Consider the following 16,121-nt stretch of genomic DNA (forward strand, 5'->3'; position numbering starts at 1 on the left):
ACAACCCTGTAAATGCTCAGTAGCTGTTAATATGATTCTGTCAATACGTTTACCATGGTGACTTGGGCTGTATTTGGCTAGCATTTGAAGAAATCAGTCACTGGTTGGAGGGAGGAGAGACAAGCTGTCGATATCCAGGGAGAAATGCTAATAACCCTGGTGACAAATCGTCCTCTGGATTCTCCAAGGGTTAAGAAAAAGCACCTCTTAGACACGGGAGCTCAGGGCTAAGTGGCGATGACTTGTTAGGAAGCACAGACATTAGCTGTCAGGGACCTGCAGTGTCCTTTTCGCCGTCTTACTTTGCACCTCTCAAAGCCACATATGAGTTTGGGAGAAAACAGACATATATTTGGGTTTTGATTCCCCTGCTCTTTAACGGTGTGACCTTGAGCAGTCGCTGAGCCTTCATTTTCTCATCTGTGAGTCGGAGGTTGTCACAGTTAGCCTCATAAGGGGCTGGGAAAGGCTTCGCACAAAGACATTACTCACTGCTTCTCAAACTCTCCTGGAGAAGTACACAAATGATAGAAAATAAACTTCTGTTCCCAGCATCGTCATGGTGTAGAGAAAGTATAACATTTCTGGGAGTCTTATATTATCTTAAATGTTTGTGAATTTTGCAATCCGGGTTTAATTTATCAAAATAATGTTTAAATATGCTCCTTATTAAGTAAAATTGGTGTTCTGATATGATCTATTAATTCAATACATATTAATTGAATGCCTACTATGTGCCAAGCAATGAATAAGATAGGTCGGGCCCTGACTCCCAGTGAATTTACAGCTACATCAACCAGGAAAACCTAGTATTGGATAATTTCTCAGGTTTCCTGTGACCATTAGAGGGGACACCAAACCCCACACCGGAGAATCCTGGGGAGGACATTTCACTGGCTATCTGCCTGATTTTAAGTGGCCAGAGTGAATTATACAGAGAGGACTATTAACATGTTGACACATATACTTCAGATTCCTTTTTACGGGTAGATAGATAAGTTGGCAAATATTTTTATGTAAGTAGGATCATATGAACATGCTAGCTTATGACTTTCTTTTTCACTCATTTATTTTAGATAACGCTTCATGTCAATAAATATAGATCTATATCACTCTTAATAGAGGCTTAGTATTCCACGGCAGGGATGCATCACATTTTGTTGACCCAGTCTCTGATGGTTTGTTGTCAGCTTTCCAGTATTATAAACAACACTACAGAGAACATCTTTGTAAGTTCACCTTTGTCAAGTGTCTGATCATTTTCTATGGATATATTCCTAAAAGAAGAATTGTACACATATTTAAATTTTAAGCAAATCAACTATTTCTTTAGGCTCTTATCAACACAATATAATTAAACTTTTTACTTCTTATCAGTTTAATAGGCAAAATGTTTATTTAAGCTGCATTCCTGGTGAAGTTAGGCATTTTTAAAATGTTTAGTGAGATTAGTTTACCTTCTTTTTTTAATTGCCTGTTTATGTCCTTTGTCCTCGGAATTTTCATCTTTCTCTTGTTGATTTTAAGAGCTCTTTTTATAAGAGGGATATTCATCCTTTGTTATCTATAATATATGTTATACATTTTTTCCCCCAGTTTATCATTTATCTTGATATATTATGATGGTAGGGTTTTGTTGTTGTCACTTATTTTGCATATGTAAATTTTTTATTTTTGTTTATTTTAATTGATTTGGGAGAGAGAGAGAGAGAGAGGGCAACATCAATTGGCTGCCTCCTGCACACCCCCCACTAGGGATCAAGCTGGCAATCAGGCATGTGTCCTGATAGGGAATCAAACTGGTAACCTCTTGGTGGATGGGGTGATGATGTTCAACCTACTGAGCTATACCAGCCAAGGTGTAAATTTTTCATTTTTAATGAGATAGTTTATTACTCCTTTCCTTTCTAGTTTCCAACTTTTAGCCTATGCTTATAAGGCCACTCCTAATCAATACCTAAAGCTATTTAAATATAGGATTGGGCAAAAGTAGGTTTATAGTTATTTGTATAGAAGATAATACGGTAACAGTATTCATTACAGTAATGAATAATAATATAAGAACAAACTATGTTTTGTGTAAGCACAATTGTAAAACTATTGTACTTTTGCCCCACCCTGTATGCAGTAGTTATCTCAAATATAGCAGTCCCCAACTTGGAAAAAGTCTAAATCCTACACTCCTATGGATATCCACTCAAAGGGAAGATAAGAGGCAATGAGATCCAAGAAAGGAAGTCCCCAGGGCCCCACGGTAACTGATGAAGTTTATAACCTAATGGAAAATACATTAATTAAAATAAAATGTGATTAAAATAAAATGTGAAGAGAGATGTAATAGGAGAAAGGTAGAGGATACTATAAAAGATAACAAAGGGGAAACCTAACTGAATCCAAGGTCTTAGTGTTATGGGGTAGCCCTTTCCCCACTGAGTGCTGGGGGCTGAGTCCTTATGATATTTCAAGAAAAAGAATTCTCTGAGACTTGCCCAGGAGGATGAGTGATTTTTATGTGCATGGGATTTCATCCCTGTATTTCCAAAGTTTCATTCCCCCAATTCAGTCCTGGAAGAAATGTAGCTGGGGTTTCAGAAGAGCTAAAAGCAAACCCAGTATCCAGAGTTTCTGTTCCGTGTTGTAGCTGGGTTCAACACCAGGCTAGTTGCAGTCCCTGAATTCGTTGTGTGTGGGGTTCACATGGCCATGGACCATATGGGCAAATGCAGGGGAGCCAAGAGAGTAAGCCCCCTGCAGCGAGAGTTCTGAGCGAGCTGAGGAGCCACGAGCACAAGAGCTTCAACTTCTTTATGTAGGGGATTAAATAGCCCAAATTTCATGCCCTTGCAGTGGCCACCCCCATTTTGGCAATGACCTGTTCCCAGGTGTGAGTGACAGACAAGTACCTTTCCAACGTCCCCCCAGCTTTCCTGGGCATGCATCTCTCTTACCTTTGATGGCTCCCTGGGGAGGGTAAAGTAGTAGCTTCCTGGTGAAGTTGTCCAAATGACATGCCTATCATATTTGGCTTTCCCTTCCTTCCCTTTCTATTATTAATAACTAGGTTAATTACCACAGTATCATTAGGATATGCATTCTAGAAGAATAGATTTTCAAGTTGAGAGTTTACGACTGAGGAGAAGTTAGCTAAAGTGAAGAATGGGGAGATTCATTTTCCTGTAGGGCAATCACAATGCAAAGACCTACAGTCTAAAACTGTAAGTAACAGTAGCCACTACCCGTAGGGAGCCATTTAAATTTAGGTTAACTAAAATTAAATAAGATTAAAATGTTATTTCCTCAGTTCTACTAGCTACAATTCAAATACAAATTTCCCCACATGTGACAGTGGCTATTATAGAGAAGCTCAGGCATAGAACTTTTTTTTATTATATTATGGCAGAAAGTTCTAGTGGTCAGTGCTATGGAGAGAGAGCTTGATGTATTCAGGAAACTGAAAAGGGCTCGCTCTGGCAGGTACATACTGTGCAAATGAGGGAAGTGGGGAAAAGATGAAGAGGTTATAGCAAAGAGGGACCCTGGTTTGGGGGCTGATGCTCCTAACCTATTATAGAGGTAGTGGAAGGGAAGCAGGGAAACTTAAGGTTTATTATACAACAACCCTACAGGTAGATATTATCTCTATTTTATAAACAGTGCAGCTGAGACTTTGAGAACTTAAACACATTTGACCAACACACAGCTAGTTAGTGACAGAGCTGGGATGCAAAGCCAGACCTGTCTGATGCCAAAAACCTGAACTCCTTCCCTGTGTCGCTTCAGTAAACTACAGAAAGCTCCACTGAGTGATCTCTTAGATCAGGATGGAAGGGATTCTGACTTAGACTCCTTCTCGACTTGGTACTTCCGTGTTGAGAGAGTTTTAATCATGAGTAAGCTTGGGACCCAGCCTGGAAAGGCAAGAGAGAGTTTAGAGGCAGAACTTTCTCTGGAGCCTCAGGCTTCCTGTTTCCTGAGTCTCAAATAGAATTCCTTCAGATGCCGTAGAGACCTTATTTAGTCAAATCCAAGGGAGAGCTTTGCGGAGGGGACTAGGACTGCATTGCCAAGAAGAACAGCCGGCTTGAAGAATCCCACCCGAAACCTGTCAGGGGCGTTTGTTGTTATCAGAATATGTGACTTGATTCATCCCCTGACCTAGAACCTATTGTGGTGGCCACATCCAAGGTATTATTTTGGAAAGAAAAATTACCGCTGCCCAATTAAAGATGGAAGTCCTTGCTTTAGTGCCATCTCACCTTGTCCAATAGTCGAGAGAAGAGTGTGTTAGGCCATGCTGGCCTCAGCCCTAAGCAGCCATAGAAAATGAGGCTTTTAAATTTGGTGTCACAGCTCCAGGCATTTTCTGAGCCAGGGAAAGTCATGCCTGGCAGGATATTAAAGAGAATATTACAATCATAAGGTGAACTTTGGGTTGGTCTGTTTTCCAAGTCCAATATCTAATGTTTTCTAGGATGAATATGGCACCTTTACAATCTCTTGAACTTGTATGAATGAATGAAAGGGAAGATTAAATGTATGGTCATACAGATCAGGAATAATAAAAGATGCAGATCTGAGGATATACAAGAGATACCTTCCAGGTGATAAATAAAAGGGTTAGCTTTGGAGATGAGCAGTAAACCTAAGAAAGGTGGAAGAAGAGAACATTTTAAGTGGATGGGGAGAAAGATGGTATTGGCCTTCATTTTAACGTAGGAAGCAAGATACTTTGTGGAGAACTGTGGAGGGAAGGATGCATTAGCAGTTGGAAACTTAGTATGGTAAGGTTTGTGATCTCAAACACAATTAAAAATCTCTTTTGAATGTAGTGCAGAGTATAATTAGACATAATATCGAATAATAGGAGCAGCATTTCATCATTCATTCATCCCACAAATTTATTGAGTGCCTATTATATCCTGTGAACCATTAGGTAATCAGAATTCAATGTAAATAAGACCCAACTTATATCTGCAAGCAGCTTACACGTTTTTTGAGGGAACATAGATATGTAATCAGCCAAATATATTACACTGAGGTAATATTTCAAGAGGGATAAGTACATGGTATAGTTTACAGGAATAGCACCCAACCTAGAATTAGGTCAGGGACTACTTTTATTTTCAGTTTTATAACTATATTTGAAAATCAGTGGTCAGTTCTCATTCATATTGACTGTCTGCACATTTTGAAAGTGGTGAGAGATACAAAGATAACCAATGTATAAAGCTGGTTTGGTGGATCTTCTTCCTTGTTTTGTTTTCTGGACAAACAGATACTGTATGAACATTTGGCCCACGCAGCTTTGTTGAGTCTGGTGACAATGCTCACATCTGGACTTCCTGTGTCCTTTATGGCAAATTTCCAGGTCTCTCTGAGTGCCTAAGAAGCAAGCTTTTTGAAGTTCACTCCATGGATGCACTTGTGAATGTTGACAGTGTATTCTCTGGTCATTACCTCACTGATGGCAGAACAACCCTTCTTCCTGGCGCCCTTCTTTTTGTTTTAATCCTCATTTAAGGATATTTTTTCATTGGTTTTTAGAGAGAGTGAAAGAGAGAGGGAGACAGAGAGAAATATTGATGTGAGATAAACACCTGGATTAGCTGCCGCCCAGACCAGGGCTCAGGCTAGGGAGGAGCCTGCAACCAAGGTATATGCCCTTGACCAGAATCGAACCCAGAACCCTCTGGTCCGCAGTCCAACGCTCTATCCACTGAGCCAAACCAGCTAGGGCTTGCCTCCCTTCTTTAGGGAGCCATTTTGCCAGATCCAGGTTGGAAAGCAGGGAATCTTTAAATACTGTCTCTATACCACTGGAACCCAAAATTATAACTCCAGCCAATGATAACCTTGTCCTCTAAGCTCCACACTGGAATGCACAATTGCCAACCTGATGCCTTGAGTTGGTCACCTAAAAGACATTTCAGCCTTAGCTGGTTTGGCTCAGTGGCAAGAGCATCAGCCTGAGGACTGAAGGGTCCCAGGTTCAATTCCGGTTAAGGCTATTTGCCCAAGTTGTGGGCTTCACCCCCAGTAGGGGGTGGAGGGTGCAGGAGGCAGCTGATAAATGATTCTCTCTCATCATTGATGTTTCTCTTCCTCCCTCTCCGTTCCTCTCTGAAATCAATAAAAATATACTAAAATAAATAAATAAATGTCATTTTAAGCATAACGTCTAAAAAACCTCACAGAGTGTAAAGGAGAACTCTTGATATTACTTTCCTCTTTAAAAAACAACACAATTAAGAATAATTTTGCTTCTTCCCTAGTTTTTCCCATCTCAGATAATGGATCCATCTGGTTGCTCTGGCCAAAAAATTAGGAATCATCCGGTTTCCTCTCTTACCCTTATACCCAAGTGCCCTCTTACTCTACTCTCACACCCAGGGGAGGCAAGGCATGTCAGATTGGGCCTTGGTTCAAATCAAATTGAACAACTCCACAATTTTGAGGCCTGGATTTGAAATTGTCAGGGTTCAGATCAAATATCTCTGTTGCTGAGCTTCATATGCTAGTATGTATATCTATCGATAGCTGCCTTCTATATACATTTGCTCTTGGTGTCATAGAGGCACTTCCAATGCCATAAAACCAGATGGATCTTATTATCCTCTCCCACCAAGTCTACTCCCCACCTTACCCCCCACCCATTGCCTATTTTGACGTTTCACACCAACAGTCATTCAAACTAGCAGCTTAGCTTCTCTCCATTACCTCACTCCCTATATCTAATCAGTTTTGGTGGACTAACAATTCTACTTGTTAAATACCTCAGTCTATCCCTTCTTCCTTCTCCCTGGTTCTTGCTCTCAGGATATCTTATCAAACTATATTAATAGGTTCTCAACATTCTCTGTGTATTTTGTTGTTATTGTTGTTATCTTTCTTTAAATTCATCCCACATACTGCTGATAAGGGTCTCTCTAACAAGCAAGCTTGTTCTTGTCTTTCTCCTGCCTAATACCTCTCATTCTTATCACAAATATCCAAGATTCTTCAGCCTCCCTTTCCAGCCTCTCTTTTATCACCATTCTCCTTCTCTTAACTTCTATTTTAATCATACTGAATTAACTGCCATTTCCCTGTGTGTTCTCTCATACTTCTATGAATTTTGAACATACTATTTTTTTTTATTTTTTTTTTACATTTTCTTTTATTGGCTGGGCAAATTCCAACCAGTCGTCATCGTCTTCCTCCTCCTCCTCCTCCTCCTCCTCCTCCTCCTCCTCCTCCTTCTCCTCCTCTTCCTCCTCTTCCTTCTCTTCCTCCTCCTCTTCTTCTTCTTCAAATATATTTTATTGATTTTTTTACAGAGAGGAAAGGAGAGGGACAGAGAGTTAGAAACATTGATGAGAGAGAAACATAGATTCAGCTGCCTCTTGCACACTCCCCACCAGGGATGTGCCCACAACCAAGGTACATGCCCTTGACCGGAATTGAACCTGGGACCCTTCAGTCCGCAGGCCAATGCTCTATCCACTGAGCCAAACTGGTTAGGGCTTCTTCTTTTTTTCTTTTTTTCTTTTTTTTTTAATATATATTTTTATTGATTTCAGAGAGGGCGAGGGAGAGAGTGATAGAAATATCAATGATGAGAAAGAATCATTGATTGGCTCCCTCCTGCATCCCCCCACACTGGGGATTGAACCTGAGACCCGGTTCAATGTGCTCAGGTGCTCTGAGCAGGAATTGAACCATGCTTTCCGGGTTCATAGGTCGATGCTCAACTATCGCGCCTCACCAGTTGAGCCCAACCAGTCTTTTATATTTCAATTCACATATGTCTACTATTGAACCTTTCCTGATTTCTTTTTATTTTCTACAAAAAATAGCTTTTCATTTATAAACACACCTAGCAATACACAGCTGTCATGTGGGCTTCCCCCCCCCCCACAATTACATTAATTTTTTTATAATATAAAATATAACACACAAAGAAAGGTACACAAAACCCATTATACAGTTAAACAAATAAGTATATGGTGAACACTCATGAAGTCACACCCAGTTTAAGAAACTAAGCATTTCCAGCATCCTAGAGGTCCCTGTATGCTTCTCCCTGATCACACCCATCCCTCCCTTACTTGGATAAGCACTGTCTTGACTTTTATGATTATTATTTTCCTGCTTTTCTTTATAATTTTATTACTTATGTAGCATCCCCAAACCATATAGTTTGGTATAGCATTTTTTGATACTTATGTGGGTGAAATTGTGTTGTTTCTTCTGTTCATTACTAAGTTTGTGGGATTCATCTATATTATTGCTTGTAGCTAGTGTTCACTCATTTTTATTGCTGGGTAATAGTCCATTGTATGAATATACCCTGATTCATATATCCATTCTAGCGGTGATACATATTTGGGTTATTTCTAATTTTTTGTTCTTAAGAAAAATGCTACCATAAACATTTCTTATATGTATCCTTCTGCACAGGGCACACATTCCTTTAGGGAAGAGATTTGGGAGTAGAATTGCCAGGTCTTAGGGTAAGTGCCTCTTCAACTTTACTGGCTAACATCTGTTTTCCAAAGAGCTTCTGCCGATTTGTTCTACTGCTTCACATCCTCACCAGTACTTGGTATGACGAGACCTTTTGATTTTTGCCAGCTTTGTGGATATATCATGATTTCTCAGTGTGGTTCTTATTTACATTTCCCTAGTTACTGATAAGGGAGAGCACCTTTCCATATGCTTCTTGACCATGTAAATTTTCTTTTTTGTGAAGTACTTGTTCAGGGCTTTGCTCATTTTTTCTACTGGGTTATCTATTCCCTGATTTCTCTAGATAGGTTTAGTATTTCTCCTCTATTCAACCATTGTTCCTTATGAATAAATATCTCCTATATATATTCTAACTGATCTCCTTATTTCTAAATTCAAACTCTTTTATTATAGTGATAACCTGTTCTGTTCCTAAGTCAAACCCTCTTCTTAGCATTCTTTTTTTTTAAATATATATATATTATTTTATATATTTTATTTTTTTACAGAGAGGAAAGGAGAGGGATAGAGAACTAGAAACATCGATGAGAGAGAAACATCGACCAGCTGCCTCCTGCACACCCCCTATTGGGGATGTGCCTGCAACCAATGTACATGCCCTTGACAGAAATCAAACCCGGGACCCTTCATTCCACAGGCCGACACTCTATCCACTGAGCCAAACCGGTTTTGGCTGTTCTTAGCATTCTTATGCCTGAAGCCCTTCAGTGACTCCCATGGCCTCCTGGACAACACGGTGTGGAAGGCCCTCTGTCATCTGCCCTCTGCCTAACAAGCCTCTGCTCCTGCTAGGTCTCCTCAACCCCTTCTCCCTCTCCACTGTAAGCTCCATCTCTACCAAACTGGGGCAGTTCCTTAAACACATAGAACTGTTCATCCCTGCCTTTGCTAGAGTTGCCCCTTTTCTTCCCTTTGCCTTTAAAGCATACCTACTGATCTCTTTTTAAACTCAATTCAAAGGTCTCTTTCTCTATAAAACCTTTCCAACTCCTTCTCATCTCTCATTAACCTCTCTATCTTTTGCTCTTCTACTGAATACATGATATATTATTATGATATTACTGTATCTAAGAGGGCACCTGTTTAGTACCCTATTGCATGTATAGGTTAATATACCTGCCTTTCCCATCAGACTGCACATAAGCCCTCCAAAGGCCTGGGCAGCCCCTTGAAGGCAGGGACATTTTTATTCATGTTTTGTTTTTTAATTCTCAGGGCCTAGCACTGTGTTTGACATAGCAGGCAGTGGTAAATAATAAAAATTGTTAACATTATTACTATTACTGTGATAGATGTCTGTTTTCCTTATTAGGTTGTGAATTCTTTAAGGACCTGGCATGTGAGTGGCATGCAATGACATTTGTCTAACGAATGAGTAACTTCTAAAAGCAACAATTTCTTTAAAGGGATATTTTGAGTAGGGATATAGAAGCCATGAGTATTAAATTTTCAAGGAAACAATACTGATTTACACCCATCTCATGAGGATGAAATTTTAGGCTCAAACTAAGTCAAAGTAATTTTTATAAGAAATGTAAAATTATAGCCTTGGGTTAAAAATTAAGCTGTAGGGTGGGAGTGGCCAGGGAGAGGTCAATGTGGGGAAAAGGAGACATAGCCTATATAATGAGAGCATAGTATGCAAATTGTCCCCTCAACCGGGAATTCATCCATGATTTCCGCCAGGGAGTGGTGCTGGCTGGGGGAAGGGAAGGAGTACCCAGCCAGCAGCCAGCAGCCACTAGGACTCTACCAATGTACGAATTTCATGCACTGGGCCTCTAGTTAAACAATAAAGAATTTTTTAAAACCATAAGCTGTATGAGTAAAAGCAGGAAAAGCCTAATTTGCCATTTTATATGGAAAAGGAGCTCAAACCTGTTATATGATACTAAAGGCCTGTTGCATGAAAATTCATGCACTGGTGGGGAGTCCCTCAGCCTGGCCTGCCCCTCTCACAGTCCAGGAGCCCTCAGGGGCAGGAGGTGACCTGATGATCAGGGGAAGGCAATGCCCCCATCACACCTCTGCTGCTACCATTGCCGGCAGCACAAGCTTGGCTGGCCCTGGTTACCTGAGCCTTGGCCAGCCCTGGGTGGCTGGACAGCTGCCATCCGAGACTTGCCTGTGCCTTTGGCCGGCCCTGGGAAGCTGGGGGGCTGAGGGGACTGGGGGACTCCAGAGACAGGTGGCAGCGGAGCTGAGGGTACTGGGCACTGCCATCTTGTGGCTGTGGGCACCACCATCTTTGGGGGTGTGGATGTCAATTAGCATATTCCTCCTTATTGGCTGTGGGCACTGCCATCTTTACCATGGTGTGAGGGTCAATTAGCATATTCCCTCTTTCTTAAATAGGATTGTCTTTCATCTAAAAATATTAAATTTTGCAGTGGATTATAACTTGTTCATGAGTGTGACTGGAAAGATGGGAATTTAAGGAACTCAGTGCTAGGAGATTGCCCTCTGGTTAGCACCCATGCTGCTGTCGGAAGAGCTTGTCCCTGTTACAGTGAAATCTTGTAGACAGCCCAACCAAGACTTTCTTTGCTCAAAAAGAATACCCGTTCCTTGGAGTAAGCACTTTAAACTCTTTTCAACATGCACATGGATGAAGGTCAGATGCATGGTCTTCTGTCATAGAGGAACCTGCAGTGGTGTCCTTTGTGGTCCAGGAGCTCTGCCTCCATCTCTTTCTCCCCTCCCTCCGAGAAAGCATATCTTAATGAAAATGAGCAATGGTGACTTTATTATAGTGATAACCTGGATCTGCTCCTAGTTATATTTTCTAAAAAGTCAATCAATTCTCTAAACTTCAGAACTTTAATTATTAGTGGTAAGAAATTACTGTATTCCTCACAATTGACATCTTGATCGAGAACCAAGATGTGTACAGTTGTATATTTTATTTGTAGGAAGAAGAGATATTTTGGAATCGCACCAATAGTGATTCATATGCAGTTTAGTCACTGCCATGTGATCCTGAGCTAGTTGCTTAATATCTCTAACTTTAATCTGAAAAGTGGGCTACTTTATAAGTTGCTGTCAGAATTATAATTAATTATATAAAATGCCCAGCAAAGAATTATTTCCTAAATGTGTGTGTGTGTGTGTGTGTGTGTGTGTGTGTGTGTGTGTGTGTGTTTTCAGAGGGAGAAAGATAGAAATATCAATGATGAGAGAATCATTGATGGGCTGCTTCCTATACACCCCCCACTGGGGATTGAGCCCACAACCTGGGCATGTACCCTGACCAGAATTGAAGCATGACCTCTTTGTTCATAGGTCGATGCTCAACCGCAGCCATGCTGGCTGGGCTCTTCTAAACATCTTTCAAATCCGTATACATATTTCTCCCCCCATCCCCCATTTCACCGCATCCCTGTTTTAAGCCACTAGTATCTATGTTCTGGATTACAGCAGCAGCCTTCTAACTAGTCTTTTGCTCCTAGTCTTACTTGCCCTGCTTTGTTCAGAGCAAAGGATATTCTGAAAGGTTGACTTGAACCCTTATCAGGTATGTCCCTGGTAGGGAGACAGGTATGTAGCTGCCATTTATGAGTGCCTCTCATATGACGGGCTGGTCTAGCATTTGATGCATTATCTCATTTAATCCTCTCAATGAGCCTGTGAGTGGGTGTCATCATTTACTTTTTAAAAACTGGAGTTTGGAGAGAGTTTGAGTGACTGGCCATGCTCACTGTTCTAGGATCATGGAACGTGCTTGTGTCCAGGTTGATGTGGTTCCAAAGAGGATGCTCTGTGCCTGTTTCAGACTGCCTCTGCATCGGTTATTGGATCCTGGTGCGGTTAAACATCCTAATCCTATCACCAGCTCTTCCTGTGCTAATTCTGGGCTTACCATACAGTCTCCTAGGCATGTGACTTTCATATCACTTGGCTACAGAGATGATGGTGGATGCAAATATCTGGTCATGTTACTAAGCCTAGTTTTAGGCTTCTGTTTGTATGACATAGAGGACATGCATGAGCCTCCCTGGGTTTCCTCAATCCTGAGAGGGTAGCTGAGAGCCAGATTCTGGAGTTTGATAAATTTGCTTAGGGCAATACCACCTGGTGTGAGTTTTCTGGCAGCCAGCCTGCTGGTCCAAGCTACAACTTTCTGATGCCTACAATTAACCTTGATGACAATGATGAAAAATCTTTTATATGGATTGAAACTTTATAGACTTTTAGATCATAATAAGAGATGAAGACTCTCTACACTGGGTTTCCTGAGACTCTGGCTAGACTTTGTGAATGGCTGCTCAATGTTTTCTCATTCAATCAACAAACATGCTTTGAGCTCTGTAACAAGGGAGAATGCAAAGAAATGTAGTATTTTTAAGATTTTTACAGTGTAATTGAGAGCATTGGACATGTAAAAAGATCAACCGAAGGACTTGTATGCATGCATATAAGCATAACCAATGAACACAAAACTCTGGGGAAGGAGCGCATGTATGGGAGTGGGGGGGTGGGAATTGGTAAGATATGTACACATATAATACCTTAATAAAAGAAGAAGAAGAAGAAGAAAGAAATGACGAGCAATTAAAAGTACCGGGTTACAGTACTTTCATATAATAACCATTCTGTGAATCAGATGGGTTTAAGTGACTGATATAATTTGTGACTGGAGCTTATGTGGAAGCTCAGTAAATACTTGTTGAATGATTATTGAATGTTGACCTCCCAGATATCACTCTTTCATAGACAGTTTCCACTCCTTATCTCTACTCTGACCTCCCTAAGGAGCTGCAGACTTGCGATATGTAGCTACACACTGGACAGCTACATCCCAATGACTATCCCATCAGCATCTCAATCACAACTTATCAAAATTGATTTTATTAACTTTCCCTTTTTGGAGAGGCAATATGACCTCGAGGTTAAGAGCATGGAGCCTGGGATATTAGCTTGAATTGCAGCTCCCATACTTAATGGCTGAATGACCTTGGGAAAGTCTCTGACTCCTCTTTCCTTGTGTGAGGGAACATAAGGTGCTTAGGATTTAATGAGATAATGGACACAAACCATTTAACACAGTACCTGCACATAGTCAGTAATCATTAAATGTTAGCTGTTGTCATAATTTCCCCCACACTTCCTATTTTCCTTATTTGGTAATGGTATTATTATTCTTTCCAACCCGCTCCTTCATCCCATCTCATCTGATTAGTTGCCAAAAACTACATGTTCTACCTTTTATTATCTTTCAGATTATGGGGTCATTCAACATACACTTATTCAACATCTGCTAAATGCCAAACACATTGCTAGGCACGAATGACACAGAGATGAATATTTCCCACTCTCTGTGTCTGTGGAGGCAGGTACATGCATCGTTGTATCTGCTACATAATTGAAATACACACAGTGTTTTCCAAAGAGCCTGGAAGAGCTATCCCTTCCTCCTTTTGAAATCAGTGTTCTCACTTAAGCCTGTATCATCTCTTACTGTAGCTATTGGAGGAGTTTTTCTTTTCTTTTTTTATTGATTTTGAAAAATGTACAGCTAAAACAGAAATACATGCTAGTTGTAAAAAAAAAAAATTACAGAATTTAACTACAAAGTAAGAGTCTTTTTTTACTCCACGTCTTTAATCCTATCCCCTCCACAAAGGTGAATACTGTTTATAGTTGGGATATAACCTTCCAGACCTTTTCCTTTTTATACATGTGTACATTTATGTAGGTTAAAATACAGTTTTTTACACAAATCTGATCATACCATAAACATACTTCTTGCTTTTTTTTTCACTTAACAATATATCTTTATAACTTTTAAATAATGTATCTTTACAGTGTTTCCATGTCAAAACATAATAGAATTATCTTATTCTTTTAATCCCTAAGAGCTATTCTGTATTTTGTAACTACCATAATTTATTTAGTTATTTCCCTATTAGAAGCCTTTTAGTTGCTTCCAGTTTTTCACTTTACAAGCAATGCTACAGTGAATTTTTTGCACATGTTTTTATGGACATAGGCAATTATTTCTGCAAGCAAGTTTCTGGGTGTGGAAGTGCTGGTTTAAAAGATGTGAGAATTTGAATTGTTGTTAGGGTGTGCTCAGTTACCCCCCAAAAAGACTTATCTGTTATACTCCCATTTAACAGTGAGCAAGAATCCTCACTTCCCCACATCTCCCCAACACCGGATATTATCTGTCTTCAATTTTTGCAAATCTAATGAGTAAAAAAAAAGCTACATTAATCTTTTATGGATTTGTATTTCTGTGGTTACTGCTAGTGACTCTGAGCACGCTTTCATACATGTATTGATCATTTGTATTTCTTCTGTGAATTGCCTGTCTACATTATTTGCCTATTTCTCTACTGGGTTGTTGTCTTTTTCCTATTGATTTGAAGGCCTGCATGATTGCATTATGATATTAATTCTTTCTCTGTTATATATGTTACAAATATTTTTTCAAGTCTATTGCTTGTCTTTATTTACATTGTCCTACATCATACAAAAGGTTTTCTTATATAGTAAAATCTGTCAGTCTTTTCTATTCAGACCTCAGATTTGTTTTGGCTTGAAACAGTATTCCTACTCCCAGAAGATTTTATATAATCATTTTCTTTTCAATACTTTCATAGTTTTATGGTCCAAGTTGGGTCTTTAATGCAATTTAAATGAATTTTTATCAATAATGTAAATTAGGTTATAAATTTAGCTTATTTCTGAGAGAATTTCTAGTTGTCCCAACACAATTAATAAAATAGCCTGCCTTTTCCCACTGCTTTAAAATGCCAAGTTGTACATGAGTCTCCTTCTGAATTCCATCCTGCTCCCTCGACTTTTGAGGTCCATTTTGTGCCAACACCATGCTGTTTCAATTATTGTAGCATTATAGGTTGATTTTATATCAGATGGGACCTCAAAATACATATTCTACCTTTTTATTACTTTCTTTCTTCTTTGTCACATTGTTTTTCTTTCTTATAAGTTTTTTGACTGCTTTTGTACATTTCCTCTTCCAGGTGAACTTTAGAATAAATTTTCCCAGTCCCATAAAAGATCCTATAAGTATTTTGATTGGAATTTCATTAAATTTATAGTTTAATTTGACTCTCATCCAAGAACATGATCTACTCATTTATTTTTTGTCTTCTCATATCTTTCAATAAAGTTTACAGTTTCTTCATATAAATCTTGGACACATTGGTGAGTTTAGTCGCATGTATTTTACAATTTACTTGCTATTATAAATATTTTCCATTACATATTTCTATTTGGGTATAGTTGGTGTATAGCAAAAAGAGTGATTCTTTTGGTGTTTTTATCAAGCTTCTACTAAAATCTAATATTTTGAAGTTTTACAGTTAATTCTTAAATTTGCTAAGTTGAAAATTAAGTCACTTATAAATAGTGACCGTTTTTTGCTTGCCTTTGTAATATTCCTATTATTTCTCTTATTGCACTGCTAGGAGCTCCAGAGCCATGTTTCAGAGTTGTAATAACGGCAATGAAAGCAGTTATCCTTGCCTTGTTTCTGACTTTAATGGGAATAGTGAATGCTATCAAATTAAAGAATTTTTATTCTATATGGGTTTGCTAAGAGTTTTTGCGTTTTTGTTTGTTTTCCTAACTTGCTTCTTAAAATC

At 39.4% G+C, this 16,121-nt stretch overlaps 1 protein-coding gene and 1 pseudogene across 6 annotated transcripts in view; one reads left to right on the forward strand and one right to left on the reverse strand.

The window, feature by feature from the left end:
- Nucleotides 1-16,121, forward strand: part of RNF220 (ring finger protein 220) — a 224,633-nt gene that overhangs the window by 31,583 nt on the left and 176,929 nt on the right. The window lies entirely within an intron of this gene.
- LOC118724822 lies at nucleotides 5,156-11,374 on the reverse strand (annotated as a pseudogene).

Source organism: Pipistrellus kuhlii, unplaced genomic scaffold (assembly GCF_014108245.1).
Source record: "Pipistrellus kuhlii isolate mPipKuh1 unplaced genomic scaffold, mPipKuh1.p scaffold_m20_p_2, whole genome shotgun sequence".
NCBI lineage: Eukaryota > Metazoa > Chordata > Mammalia > Chiroptera > Vespertilionidae > Pipistrellus > Pipistrellus kuhlii.